Raw genomic sequence first — 13951 nt, forward strand, 5'->3', positions numbered from 1 at the left:
CCAGCTGTTTCCTGAAAGGGTGTCCCTGATCAGGGTGGGGGCCGCTGGCTGCCTAGCAGCCTGGGTGAGGGGCTGATGACTGTTGCAGCTGGTCACACCCCTTCAGGGTGGGGGTCCCCACTGGGGTGCCTGGCCAGCCTGGGTGAGGGGCTGATGGCTGTTTTCAGGCTGGCCACACCCCCTTTAGGGTGGGGGGGTCCCCACTGGGGTGCCTGGCCAGTCTGGGTGAGGGGCTGAGGGCCTTTTTCAGGCTGGCCAAGCCGCCCCGGCGACGGAAGCTCCCAGTCTCTCCTTTTTTTCTTTTTTATTCTGGGATTTATTTACCTTCTATAATTGAAACTTTATAGCCTTGAGAGGAACTCAGAGCTGGCCAGGGCAGGCGGGAGGGAAGCTTGGCTTCCCCCATCACCAGGGGCAACCCAGCCTCCTACTCGCTCCAGCTCCGTGGCCACGGCTGGCTGAAAGCAGGTATCTGGGGTTTATTTATCTTCTATCATTGAAACTTTGTTGCTTTGAGTGGAGTTCAGAGCCTGGCCACAGCAGGCGGGAAGCTTGGCTTCCTCCATCATTGGGGCAACCAAGCCTCCTGCTTGCTCCAGCTCCATGGCTGCCAGCCGCCATCTTGGTTGGGTTAATTTGCATATAGTCGCTCTGATGGGCTGGTGGGCATGGTTTAAGGCGTAGCGAAGGTATGGTCAATTTGCATGTTTGTCTTTTATTAGTGTAGATAGGTCACACTTTGAAAGCCTATCTGCTTTACCACCTCCTAAAGTGAGACTCCATGTCAAAGTGTTGGCCTTTCGGGAATTCCAGTCCATCCCTATTTTAAAAGAATCAACCAATGCCTCTCTATTCCAGTCTCAAATCCCATTCCTTTGTCTATCTTAGATCAGGCATGGAGAGGACTTCCATACTCTAACACAGCCAGGGACAATGACCAATTGTCAGCAGGAAGCAGTTACTGAAAACAGATTGCTTTCCCTCATCAACCCTAAAAGATTTTAGGGATGGAAGTCTCTGAGAGGGGAATGTTATAGGATAGTGACAATCTAGGAAAATTCCAAGACAAGAAATAGGGAGACTGAGACAGGAGAATTAGACAAGGCCAAAAAGTTTTGCAGACCACTTATAGCAGGAACTTATCTTGAGAACAAAGGGTTAAAACTCCTCCTCACAAAAAAATGCAGGAGAGGAAGGAAAGGAAAGGGGAAGGAGAGGAGGAGGAATCTTGATTCAACTTCTCACTAACCAGAGACTATTTAGTATAAATCACCCTGGAACTAAGCAGGAAGGAAGGGGGAAGGGAAAGAAGGGGGGACAGTTTTATTTCATCTTACTATTTAAACAGTGAAGCCAGCAGTCTTGGGTTTGTCAACATAAAGTTACCAGATGGTTCTCATAAATTCTGGGAAAGCCATAACAAAGAAAAGAAGGGAGTTCATCTTTACCAGGGTATCTAGCAGAGGAATTTTTTAAAAACTTACAGACAGGAGGGTATATAACTCCTCAAATCCCCACCAAACTGGCTTTTTCAAGCTAAATAGGAAAGCCCATCTGAGCTCTGGCTCAGATGCAGAATTGCTTGCCTTGCTTCTTTAATAAATTTGTTTGCTTTAATATCTTTAATAAATTGACTTTATCACAATACAATCAGGGTCACTCCTTTGAATTTGTTCCTACGAGAATGAGAATAGAGATGGGGACAGCCCTCTCCCACTGACTCAGGGGGCTGTCCGATAACACCTGTCTGGTGTCTGTGAGAGGTTCCTGTAACAATTCTAATTTTAAATTCTGTCAATATGTCAAAAATTTTTAATTGTGGCCCTGGCTGGGTAAGTTCTTTGGTTAGAGTGTTGTCTCCATACTCCAAGATTGTGGGTTCCATCTCTAGTTAGGGCACATACAAGAAGCAACCAAGTGTCCTAGCTGGTTTGGCTCAGTAGATAGAGCATCAGCCTGTGGACTGAGGGGTCCTGGGTTTGATTCTGGTCAGGGACACATGCCCGGGTTATATGCTAGATCCCCAGTGGGGAGCGTGTAGGAGGAAGCTGATCAATGATTCTCTCTCATCATTGATGTTTCTATCTCTCCCTATCCCTTCCTCTCTGAAATCAATAAAAATATATTTAAAACAACAATAAAAACTCCCATGAATCAATAATAAGAAGACTACCTGATAAAAAGATGAAACAAAAACAATTTAAGAAGCAACCAAGTAATGCATAAATAAGTGGAACAACAAGTCGATGCCCCCCATACAAAAAACATCAATAAATTAAAAAATATATATATTCAATAAATTAAAAAATATATTTTTTTATTTTTTTATTTTAATTGTGAAGAAGAGAGAAAAGAGAAAGGGACATTTTTTCCTCTAAGATGGGAATGCTTGGCTCTCCTGGAAAGTGACCAGAGGTCATGACCTCTGAGAATGGTTCACTGTACACTTGACCCAGAAAATTCCACAAAATCATGCCAATCAAGAGGTTCAAATCTTAGTATTGACTTTAAAAACACTCATGAGAGAAAAATAAAACACTCATGAAACTGCCCAGGCCATCAAGGGTATGCATATTCAAAAATATGTTACTTCTGCTAGCAGATGTAACAATAAATTTATAATTCTTTACCTCTTTCAGCATCATGTGTTCCTCCTTCAGCAACCCTAACACTTTTCTGAAGTGTTAAGTATCTAAAGGATGTCACTTTACAGAAGCATTGTGTGCCATTCTATCGTTACTATGGTGGAGTTGGTAGGTATGCCCAGGCCAAACAGTGACGCTGGACACAGGGGTCGATGGCCCAAAAACAGTGCTCCATTTTTGCTGCACATGCTTAAAAATGCAGAGAGCAATGCTGAACTCAAGGGTTTAGATGTACATTCTCTGGTCATTGACCACATCCAGGTGAACAAAGCTCCCAAGATACAGCGCAGAACGTACAGAGCTCATGGGCAGGTTAACCCACCCATGAGCTCTCCCTTCCACATGGAGATGATCTTTACTGGAAAAGAGCAGACTGTTCCTAAACCAGAAGAGGAGGCTGCAGAGAAAGAAAAGTTATCCCAGGAGAAACTGGAGACACAAAAACTTATGGCCTGGAAGTAAATTCAGAATACAGTAAATACTAATAAAAGTAAAAGCTGCCCTGGCCAGGTAGCTCAGTTGGTTGCATCAAGGTTGTGGCCTGGATTCCTGGTCAGGGCCATACAAGATGCAACCAGTGGGTGTCTAATTATGTGGAGTCTGATGGTGTGTGTGTGTGTGTGTGTGTATGTGTGTGTGTGTGTGTGTGTATTTCTCTTTTTCTAAAATCAATCTTTTAAAATGTAAAAGCAAAAAATAAAATTAAAAAAATGGGAGCTTTTCAATGCTGCTTGAGAGCTGACCAGGGCCCAAGCAGAGGGAAAGGTTGAGATGCAGGAAAGCAGGAGGGAGCACAGGCGGGCCAGCTTCTACTTTGACCAGAAAAGTCAGCCCTGGCTCCCCAGGCAGGACATCGGTTCCCCCTCTCTGATTAATTCACTGACTGGCAGCATCTGCGCATCACCAACTTTGCATAGACCCCCCCTCCTTTCCTCACCTGAGGGAGCCAAATCCCTTCACTCCACAATCTCCAGGGCCTCAGGGAGGGAAGCAAGACCTCTGCTTCTAAACTTGAGCCAGATGAGGCTGCGAGTGTTCTATAGAAAATTCAGTTCCTCTGCCAAGCTGGAGCCACAGCCCAATGCAAGACAATGCGTCAGCGTGGAGTGCTGTTGCCCCCATGTGGCCACTGCGACTGTGTGGAGACTAAGAATGCTGAGGTTGCAGGGATTTGAGAGGCTAGTGTCCTCCATGGAAAATACAGAAATCTGCTCTAGCCTCTTTGCTCAGTGGTTAGTGTGTCAGCCCATGGATTGAAGGGTCTCAGGTTTGTTTACAGTTAAGGGCATGTACTTCAGTTGCAGGTTCTATCAATGGCTCCCGTCAGGGCGCATGAGGGAGGCAACCAATCTATGTCTCTTGTACAGCCATGTTTCTGTCTCTCCCCCTTCCTTCCACTCTCTCTAAAAATAAAAATAAAAAATCAATGGGAAAAGTGTTAGGGTTGCTGAAGGAGGAACGCATGATGCTGAAAGGGGTAAAGAATTATAAATTTATTGTTACATCTGCTAGCAGAAGGGCTGAGACCAAAATGGCACCAGCAGGCACATTACGGGGAGCAGGATATTTATATCTCTTGTACAGGTCAGTCAGAATAATAGGTCGGACCAGGTGCAGGTGGGAGCCAGGTGTAGCTGGTCCACTGGAAACAGTGAGGCGGTTTACTGGAAACTGAAGGCCGTTCATCATGAAACCTATAATGAGAATAACAGGAAAATCGCCAGGAGGGCACTAGCCCCACGTAAGGCATAATGGAATGCAAGATTGGCCTAACATTCAAGCCTCTCTCTCTTTATTCCCCCTGTAAGCTAGGGTTCCTAGCAGCTGGGGTTCCTGCAAGCTGGGGTTGATGAGGGAGGCCAATCTCATTCTTCTGTAACTTCTTCATGTTTAGGTGTGGTGTAGAGAAGTCCCTAATTAATCTGTGATTGAGGGAAGGGATGATATCTAGTGTAGGTCTGGAATAATGTCATTTCTCTTATGGAGCTATTGGTAATTGCCTAAATGCAGTTTTGGAGGAAGAAGGAAAGGGCTCTTAGGATGCACGGGCCAAAGATGAGGGCTAGGAAGAGCTGGCCTTGGGATCTAAAAGCTCAGTTGGGGGGACCCTTCACTGCATTATAGAGGGGCTTTTCGAGAAGACTAAAGTTGGGAACCCAGAGACAAAAGAACCTAGCAAGCTCAAGGAGAGTATTTCTTGTCTAGAGGAGGGGACAGTCATAGAGGAGATAAGGCGTTTACGGTCCTAGGTAATGGCTCGGCTTGGTGGGATGAGAGTGAAACTGAGGTAGGTGACTGTCATTTGGAACAACTGGGCTTTATGAAGGGATGTGCGGTAGCCCTGGTCAGGCACCGAGATAGAATGAAAAAAGAGTGGGTATAGGGGGTGTCTACTAAAATGCAGTCCATCAACCCCATAATAGAGACTGAGGAGGGGACATGGGTCTCAGCGAATTTGGGGAGGGCAGAGTAAGTGGACCCTGTGTCAATTAAAAGGGAGATCAGCTCACTTGTCACCACAAATATTACCCGAGACTCTGTCCTGGTGATGTACTAGGTAAGTCTGTGGGGCCTTGTCAGGGCCTGGGCAGCTTCAATCTTCAGTGGCCAGTCCCAGGAGATCTGGGAGCTCCGAATTAGATCTGGAGGGTGGCCTTGCTGGACTGGCTGAGGTTCGACCTGGAGGGGCCAGACTTCTGCACCTTGGGCAGGGCCCAGCCTGGGGTCTCGGATTTGGGCAGGACTTGGCCCAGTGTCCATCCTTGTTGCATTTGAAGCATGAGCCCGGAGGGAGCTTAGCCCCTGACTTACCCTTGGTTGGAAGACTGGCACTTCGTTTGGGGTTCGTGAGAGCCATGGCTAGGAGTTGATAGGCCTCCTTCTGGGCCTCAGCCCTGGCCTGATCTCTCTTTTGTTTTTGGATTTGGGTCTCCTTGTCTATTATTAAAGACATTAAAGCAGCGGTTCTCAACCTGTGGGTTGCGATCCCTTTGGCTGGCGAACGACCCTTTCACAGGGGTCGCCTAAGACCATCCTGCAGGGAGAAACCAAGATGGTGGCATAGGTAAACACCGGAAATTGCTGCCTGGCACAACCACTTCAAAAATACAGCTAAAAGACAAAACGGACATCATCCAGAACCACAGGAAGGCTGGCTGAGTGGAAATTCTACAACTAGAAGGAAAGAGAAAAGCACACTGAGACTCAGAGGAGGTACAGAAGTAAAGTGCAGAGGTACGGAGGCTCGCGTGTGGAAAGGGCTGGCAACGGAGGATGCCAGTGTCTTTTTCAATCGGGAGGGAGTCTCAAGCTCCCAACTGCTCTGAACTCCAGTTCTGGGCGAGTCTCTGGGGACCCAGACGCATACGGGGAGAAACTGGACTGTCTGGCATCAGGGCAGGAATGCAGGAGCAGCTTTCTCTCAGAGGTGCTTGCAGCAACTACGGGGCCTCTTAGGGTAGGACTGAGGAGCAGCCATAGCTGCTTGCTCCGCCCTGTTGATCCCCTAAGACCCCGCCCCACCCAAGCTGTGTGCAGAGGCTTTTGCATATGAAAGGCCTAGCCCTTTGCAATCTGAAAATTACCTAACAAACTGCAGCTGGGTCAGAGAGACCCAGAACTTCCAAGAGAAGGCCCAAGGCCCCACAGCAGCTTGCATTACTTCACAGTTGTGCCGCATCTGGGCACCTCCAAACCCCAAAAAAAGAAGAGGAATATGCAGATCTCTCCATAGCTCCTGCTGGGTAGCCTCAGGCAGAGGCTAAATTAGCACCTCCTTAGATCCAAGAGCCAGTGTACCCAGTGGTCAGAGTGGGACCATCCAGATTACAACTCCTCAGATCCATAAGGGACACACTCAGGGGGCAGACTCAGTGAGCACCAAAGCCCCACTGAAGCAAGTCTTGCCCCAGAAGGGTGTCTCCAGCACAGAAGTTCTCCCACTGCAGACACAGCTGATTCTCACAGCCAATTGGCCTGGAGGTCAATTCCTCCCAGTGATACCTACAACAATCAAGGCTTAACTACAACAAGACTGTGCACAAAGCCCACAAAGGGGTGCACCAAGAGTGTCACCTCAGGTAATTGGGGAGGCTGAGCCACTGGGCCCTATAGGACACCTAGCACAGAAAGCCACTCTATCAACACGGGGAAGCATAAAAAATGTGGAGACAAAGAAAAAGGTCACAAATGACAGAAATGGAGGAAAGCAAATGACTGGATATAGAGTTCAAAACCACACTTTTAAGGTTTTTCAAGGATTTTCTAGAAACCGCCAATAAATTTAGTGAGACCCTCAAGAAATCTAGTGAGACCCTCGAGGTTATGAAAAAGGACCGACTAGAAATTAAGCATACACTGACTAAAATAAAGAATATTATACAAAGATCCAACAGCAGACTAGAGGATCTCAAGAATCAAGTCAAAGATTTGAAATACGAAGAAGCAAAAAACACCCAACTGGAAAAGCAAAATGAAAAAAGAATCCAAAAATATGAAGGTAGTGTAAGGATCCTCTGGGACAACTTTAAGCATACCAACATCCAAATTATGGGGGTGCCAGAGAAGAGAAAGAGCAAGATATTGAAAACCTATTTGAAGAAATAATGACAGAAAACTTCCCCTACCTGGTGAAAGAAATGGACTTACAGGTCCAAGAAGTGCAGAGAACCCCAAACAAAAGGAATCCAAAGAGGACCACACCAAGACACATCATAATTAAAATGCCAAGAGCAAAAGACAAAAAAAGCGGCAAGAGAAAAACAGTCAGTTACCTACAACGGAGTACCCATACGACTGTCAGCTGATTTCTCAACAGAAACTTTGCAGGCCAGAAGGGAGTGGCAAGAAATATTCAAAGTGATGAATACCAAGAACCTACAACCAAGATTACTTTACCCAGCAAAGCTATCATTCAGAATTGAAGATCAGATGAAGAGCTTCACAGATAAGGAAAAGCTAAAGGAGTTCATCACCACCAAACCAGTATTATATGAAATGCTGAAAGGTATCCTTTAAGAAGAGGAAGAAGAAGAAAAAGGTAAAGATACAAATTATGAACAACAAATACACATCTATCAACATGTGAATCTAAAAATCAAGTGAATAAATAATCTGATGAACAGAATAAACTGGTGAATATAATAGAATCAGGGGCATAGAAAGGGAGTGGACTGACTATTCTCAGCGGGGAAAGGGGTGTGGGGGGTGCGGGAAGAGACTGGACAAAAATTGTATACCTATGGATGAGGACAGTGGCGGGGGGGTAAGGGCAGAGGGTGGAGTGGGAACCAGGTGGAGGGGAGCTATGGGGGGAAAAAGAGGAACAACTGTAATAATCTGAACAATAAAGATTTAATTAAAAAAAGACCACCCTGCATATCAGATATTCACATTATGATTCATAACAGTAGCAATATTACAGTTATGAAGTAGCAACGAAAATAATTTTATGGTTGCGTCACAACATGAGGAACTGTATTTAAAGGGCCTGAAGGTTGAGAACCACTGCCTTAAAGGCTAACCCTGGCTGGCTTGGATTACACTATGAAGTAACTGATTTCACTCTATCAGTGGATAGAGTGTCGATCTGCGGATTGAAGGGTCGTGGGTTCAATTCCAGTCAGGGGCATATGCCTGGGTTGAAGGCTCGATCCCCAAAGAATATCCGTCCCAGCCGGTTTGGCTTAGTGGAGGGAGCGTTGGCCTGCGGACTGAAGTGTCCCGGGTTTGATTCTGGTCAGGGGCACATGCCTGGGTTTCGGGCTCAGTCCCCAGTAGGGGGAGTGCAGGAGGCGGCCAATCAGTGATTCTCTCTCATCATTTATGTTTCTTTTTAAAAAATATATATTTTTTATTGATTTTAGAGAGGAAAGGAGAGAGAGACAGAAACATCAATGATGAGAGAGAGTCATTGATCAGCTACCACCTGCACGGGCCCCACTGGGGATCGAGCCCACAACCCAGGCATGTGCTCTTGACTGGAATCGAACCTGGGACCCTCCAGTCCATAGGCCAATGCTCTATCCACTGAGCCAAACCAGCCAGGGCTCATCATTGATATTTCTATCTCTCTCCCTCTCTCTTCCTCTCTGAAATTAATAAAAAATATACTTAAAAAAAGAATATCCTACTCCTCAAAAGCAACAAAATTTTTTTTTTAAATATATTTTATTGATTTTTTACAGAGAGGAAGGGAGAGAGATAGAGAGTTAGAAACATCGATCAGCTGCCTCCTGCACATCTCCTACTGGGGATGTGCCCGCAACCCAGGCACATGCCCCTGACCGGAATCGAACCCGGGACCCCTCAGTCCGCAGCTGATGCTCTATCCACTGAGCCAAACCGGTTTCGGCAAAAGCAACAAAATTTAAAAACAAAAAAAGAATAAAGAAAAAAATAATATATCCTATATAATAGAGGTGATATGCAAATTGACCATCACTCCAACACACAAGTTGGCTGCCCCATGTGGACACAAGATGGCCAGCAGTGAGGGCAGTTGGGAGGGGACAAGGCCTGCAGGGGAGGACAGTTGGGGGGACCAGGCCTGCAGGGGAGGGCAGTTGGGGGGGATTCAGGCCTGCAGAGGAGGGCAGTTGGGGGGGACCAGGCCTGCAGGGGAGGGCTGTTCGGGGCAACCAGGCTGGCAAGGGAGGGCAGTTAGGGGTGACCGGGCCGGCAGGGGAGGACAGTTAAGGGCAATTGGGCTGGCAGGGGAGCAGTTAGGCGTCGATCAGGCTGGCAGGGGAGTGGTTAGGGGGTGATCAGGCTGGCAGGCAGAAGCGGTTAGGGGCAATCAGGCAGGCAGGCAGGCGAGCAGTTGGGAGCCAGCAGTCCTGGATTGTGAGAGGGATGGGATGTCCCAGATTGGAGAGGGTGCAGGCTGGGCTGAGGGACACACACACACACACACACACACACACACCGTGCACGAATTTCATGCACCGGGCCTCTAGTATATTTTTTTTAAAAGACCTTAAAGGCCAGGTTAACGAGGTCTTTTTGAGGGGTTTGTGGACCTGTGTCTATTTTTTGAAGTTCGTGATGTGTTGGGAGCTGATTGGGATATAAAATGGGTGTTCAGAAGAAGGGTTCCCTCTGGAGAGGTATGGTCTGAGGTAGTAAATTTCTGTAAGGCTTCCATGAGGCAGAAGAGGAAGAGAGCTGGGTTTTAATCAGGGCCTTGAATGATTTTATTGTTTGTCATAGTTGACTGCCTTATGGGCAGCCTTTTTGTTTAGAATGAAGAAAGGGGGGTGGGGTGGAGGAGGCAGGCCCTGCACCCTTGCCAGCCACTTGGATTCAAAAGTGCCACATTCTTTCCTTACAAGGGGAGGGGCAGTATTCCTCCCTGTAGTTTCTAAAAGGCATGACTAAAAGTAAGATTCTCAAGCCTGCAGTTGAAGGGGTAGAATGAAAGGGTAGTGTTAGGGATGTCAATTCACCCCAGTGATTAAACAGGTTTGGAAGAGGCCTTGGTGAGAGAATATGCAGCCCCATATTTAAGAAAAATTTACTTCTTACCCGTCACACCCTTGGCTCCATCCCTTTAATGGTGATGCTCTTAGAGAGGGCTGACTGGAGTGTTGGGCCCCATCAGCTTAAGGCCATTGTGTGGGTAGGTTCTGGCCCTGGGGACCTTTCTGCCCAGGGACAGTCCCTCTTCCAGTGGCTAAACTTGTAGCAGAGGGGGCACAGCCCTGAGGTGACATATGGCTTAAAACTGAGTCATTTGGCCCTAATCGATTTGGCTCAGTGGATACAGTGTGGGCCTGCAGACTGAAGGGTCCCAAGTTCGATTCCAGTCAAGGGCATGTACCTTGGTTGCGGGTATATCCCCAGTAGGGGGTGTGCAGGAGGCAGCTGATCAATGTTTCTGACTGTATCCCTCTCCCTTCCTCTCTGTAAAAAAATCAATAAAATATATATTTTTTTTAAAAACTGAGTCATTTGTTTTTATGGGATGGCTTTCTTGCTTTTCCTCTGCCCTAAGGTGTTAAAAACACTGAAAGTTACTTGTTAATTGCTCAGTGGGGGGGGTCTAAGGTCCTAAGGCTTGTTTTGGTAATTTTTTCTAATGCCCGAGGCTGTTTATTGGATAAGAAGTATCCCCCAAATTCTTGGCCCTTAACAGACCCAAATAATTTTTAAAAAAATATATTTTTATTGATTTCAGAGAGAGGAAGGGAGAGGGAGAGAGAGATTGGAAACATCAATGATGAGAATCATTGATTGGCTGCCTCCTGCACACCCCCTACTGGGGATTGAGCCTGCAACCTGGGCATGTGCCCTTTACTAGAATCGAACCTGGGACCCTTCAGTCCGCAGGCCGACGCTCTATCCATTGAGCCAAACCGGATAGGGCCCAAATAATTTCTTTAATATGTATTTTATGTATTACTTTCCTTAGAGATAACATGCTATGGTTTGGGTAATAATGAGTTCCACTCTTGGTAGTGGCAGGACTGTCAGGCAAGTGCCTACAGTTCTGCAAACAAGTGTCTGCAGTCTTATAGCAAAGAAAGGGTTAAACAGCTGCTGCTCCCTGGGAAAGAGGTGGGTGGAGGATGGAGGAAAGCAGCTGTTCTGCCTTTGTGAGAGGCAGGCAGTTTGATGGGGCTGTGAGGAAAGTTTTCCTTAAATCCCTATCTTGGTAAAAGGGCTATAAGTATTAGTAAAACAGTTAATTGGAGAACAGTGCTACAATTTAGAGATTCATTTACAGGCTAGACTTCCCTGTCCCCGAGTTGATATTGGGGAAGAAAATCAATCTCTCTTTTTAAAGTTTGAGGGTCAGATTTTTCTAATTACTTAAGAGACAAACTTTGTGGTTTTCTATTTGAAAGAGAAGAGAGGAGATTATAGGAGAGAATGGTACTATAGTTAAGAGAGGAGCAGTAGGTTCTTGGGACCAAATGTCAGCTTGGTCAAAGAGTTCCTCAGGAAGGGACTACACGCAGGAAGGTTTAGAATGAAGAAGAATTTGGTAAGTGATGCAGTCCTGACAGAGAGAAGGGCGACTGTGGAGAAGGAAGAAAGCCTGGACGTAGTGTTAGGGGCAGAAATATAATACTGTATTGGGGACTAGCTATTAGTTATGAGAAATAAAATAAGAAATATTAATCATGCTGTTAACCATGATGATTTTGTTCTGATGAAGGAAAGCACATTCTTACCTGGCTGGGAGTTGTACGCCCTGGGACACAGGAGCTAACATCGGAATGCAGTCCATCCTCTTGTCTCAAGAACTGCCTATCATTATGGAAAGATTTACAACCTCATGGCTGAAACAATCTAGTCCCAGAGGCACCAGCTCTTTACAACCCCAGCTCCTATAGCCTGTAATCCAGTCCAGGGGTACCCAGAGGTACCCGCCCTCTGCCACCCCCCAGTCCGCATGATTTGTAACCTGTAATGATTGTCCCGTGCCTACTTTCTCATGCCTGTAATTCCTACTTTCCCATGTAATCTTTGTCCTTCTACCTAATATCAGTGGCTGGCTTATGGGGAGAGGCAGAGCAGATTTTTGTGGATGACCTACTGCTCTCCCATACTGCCAACATTATTGGAATAAACACTCCTATATGATTCAACCCTGTCTCCTAATTGGCTTAATTGGTTCAGGTAGTAACAGGCAGCCTGGACCCATTGGTTGTCTGGTTTCAGTAGAGGATCTCTGACCCTTTCCCATTGCAGTAACAGAAATTGTTTAAGTCCCGGAGAATATTAAAATCTAAAGTTCCATGCTCTGGCCAGTGTGAATCATTGTCTAATTTATATTGTGGATAAGGCACTTTGGCCGGACCTCCGTAGAAAGGACGAAGGAGACATCCCAGAGGCATGTTTTTTTCGGGGGTGGGGGGGCAGAAAAAGAATTCCCCATGGTGTAAATTAGAAAGAGGAGGTAAGGAACAAAGGGAGACCTGCGAAGCTAGACTAGAGGGAGGGCGTCCCCACTGTCTTGTCAGGCTCTGGAGGGAGGACAGTCTAATCCACATGGCAGGCATCCCTTGGGAGGAGAAAGACTGTGGGACCTGTCCTAGGGTCGAGGCCGAACTGGAGAGGATTTCAGACCTAGCACTAGGTCTTTGTCTGAGATGGCAAATCAGAAATCTCTAAGGAAAGTAATACATAAAAATCATGTACCCAGCAAGAAAATGGAGGGATGATCCATTTGTCACTTACCAGAGATGAAATGAGCCAGTGTTGAGTGGGGGGTCAGCAATGGGAAGGAGAGGTCCTCCTTGGCTGGTTCAGGAGAGCCCATAAGGGAGGGAGGCCTAATCAAGGCCGAGATCATGAGTAGAATTGGGAGGTAAACCCAGATTGAGCTGCTGTTGCCTACTGCTCTCCAAGTAGCGAACTTCGGGTGACCGAAGCCCGGGTGATGACTCCCCCTCCCCATGGAACCCTCCCAGGTTTCGGCACCAAATGTTAGGGCTGCCAAAGTAATAGGAGTTATAATCTGATAGAGCACCTGAATTAATCTGAAAGATAATCATATTATTTAATTCTGAAATACATATTCATATAGGAATAGAGGGTTAAGTTTCTTATATGGAACAGAGGCTTAAGTTTTTTTTCTTTTCTAAGTTTCATTTCTCAGGCCGGTGCACTTGCATACTCCCTTTGATCTCGAACAAAGTGATTGGGGAGGTGATTCAGCTATGGACAATGTATACTGTACCCAACAAGCAAGCAGAACCATTACGCATTTTCAGGCCGACCCCACCAGGAGCCAAACCATCATCTCATTACCTGACAACCAACAACAACGGTTGACGTCTGCTGACGTCCAGGACTGCATGTAATCGCATTCTGTTCCCAACCTCAGCCCAGTCCATTTTTCCTATATAATCCTGTCCCCTGCACCTTGCTGTAATACAGGTTTTGGATGCCTGTAAGCTCCCTATCTTCTTGGTTGGCTGGCCTTCTCAATAAACGCCTTATATGATTCAACCCTGCCTTCGTTATTGGATATTGCGACAGGCAGCCAGAGCCCACCCGGGGGTTTCCTAGTAACAGAAGGAGGTACACATGAGGCTGAAAGGGGAAAAGAATTATAAATTTATTGTTACTTCTGCTAGCAGAGGGGCTGAGTCCAAAATCACATCAGCAGGCAGAGTAGAGGGAGCGGGATATTTATGTCTCTTATACAGGTCAGTCAGAGTAACAGGTCGGACCAGGTGCAGGTGGGGGCCAGATGTAGCTGGTCCACTGGAAACTGAAGGCCGTTAACCATGAAACCTATAATGAGGATAACAGGAAAATCGCCGGGAGGGGCAAGAGCCCCAAGCGGGGCAGTA

General features: G+C 46.5%; 2 long non-coding RNA genes and 1 pseudogene across 2 annotated transcripts in view; all 3 read left to right on the top strand.

Annotated features, from left to right (window-relative positions):
* The window catches only part of LOC111827901, a 19276-nt gene extending 6882 nt beyond the window's left edge, over positions 1 to 12394 (top strand). Inside the window, exon 2 of the long non-coding RNA XR_002831653.1 lies at positions 11806 to 12394. This is a non-coding gene — a long non-coding RNA (uncharacterized LOC111827901). The remainder of the gene's footprint in view (positions 1 to 11805) is intronic.
* Positions 1 to 13604, top strand: part of LOC106698835 — a 21524-nt gene extending 7920 nt beyond the window's left edge. The window contains exon 2 of the long non-coding RNA XR_001350223.2: positions 13239 to 13604. This is a non-coding gene — a long non-coding RNA (uncharacterized LOC106698835). The remainder of the gene's footprint in view (positions 1 to 13238) is intronic.
* Positions 2362 to 3923, top strand: LOC106698833 (annotated as a pseudogene).
* Positions 13605 to 13951: the final 347 nt, after the last annotated feature.

Source organism: Myotis lucifugus, unplaced genomic scaffold, assembly GCF_000147115.1.
Source record: "Myotis lucifugus unplaced genomic scaffold, Myoluc2.0 scaffold_244, whole genome shotgun sequence".
Taxonomy (NCBI): Eukaryota; Metazoa; Chordata; class Mammalia; order Chiroptera; family Vespertilionidae; genus Myotis; species Myotis lucifugus.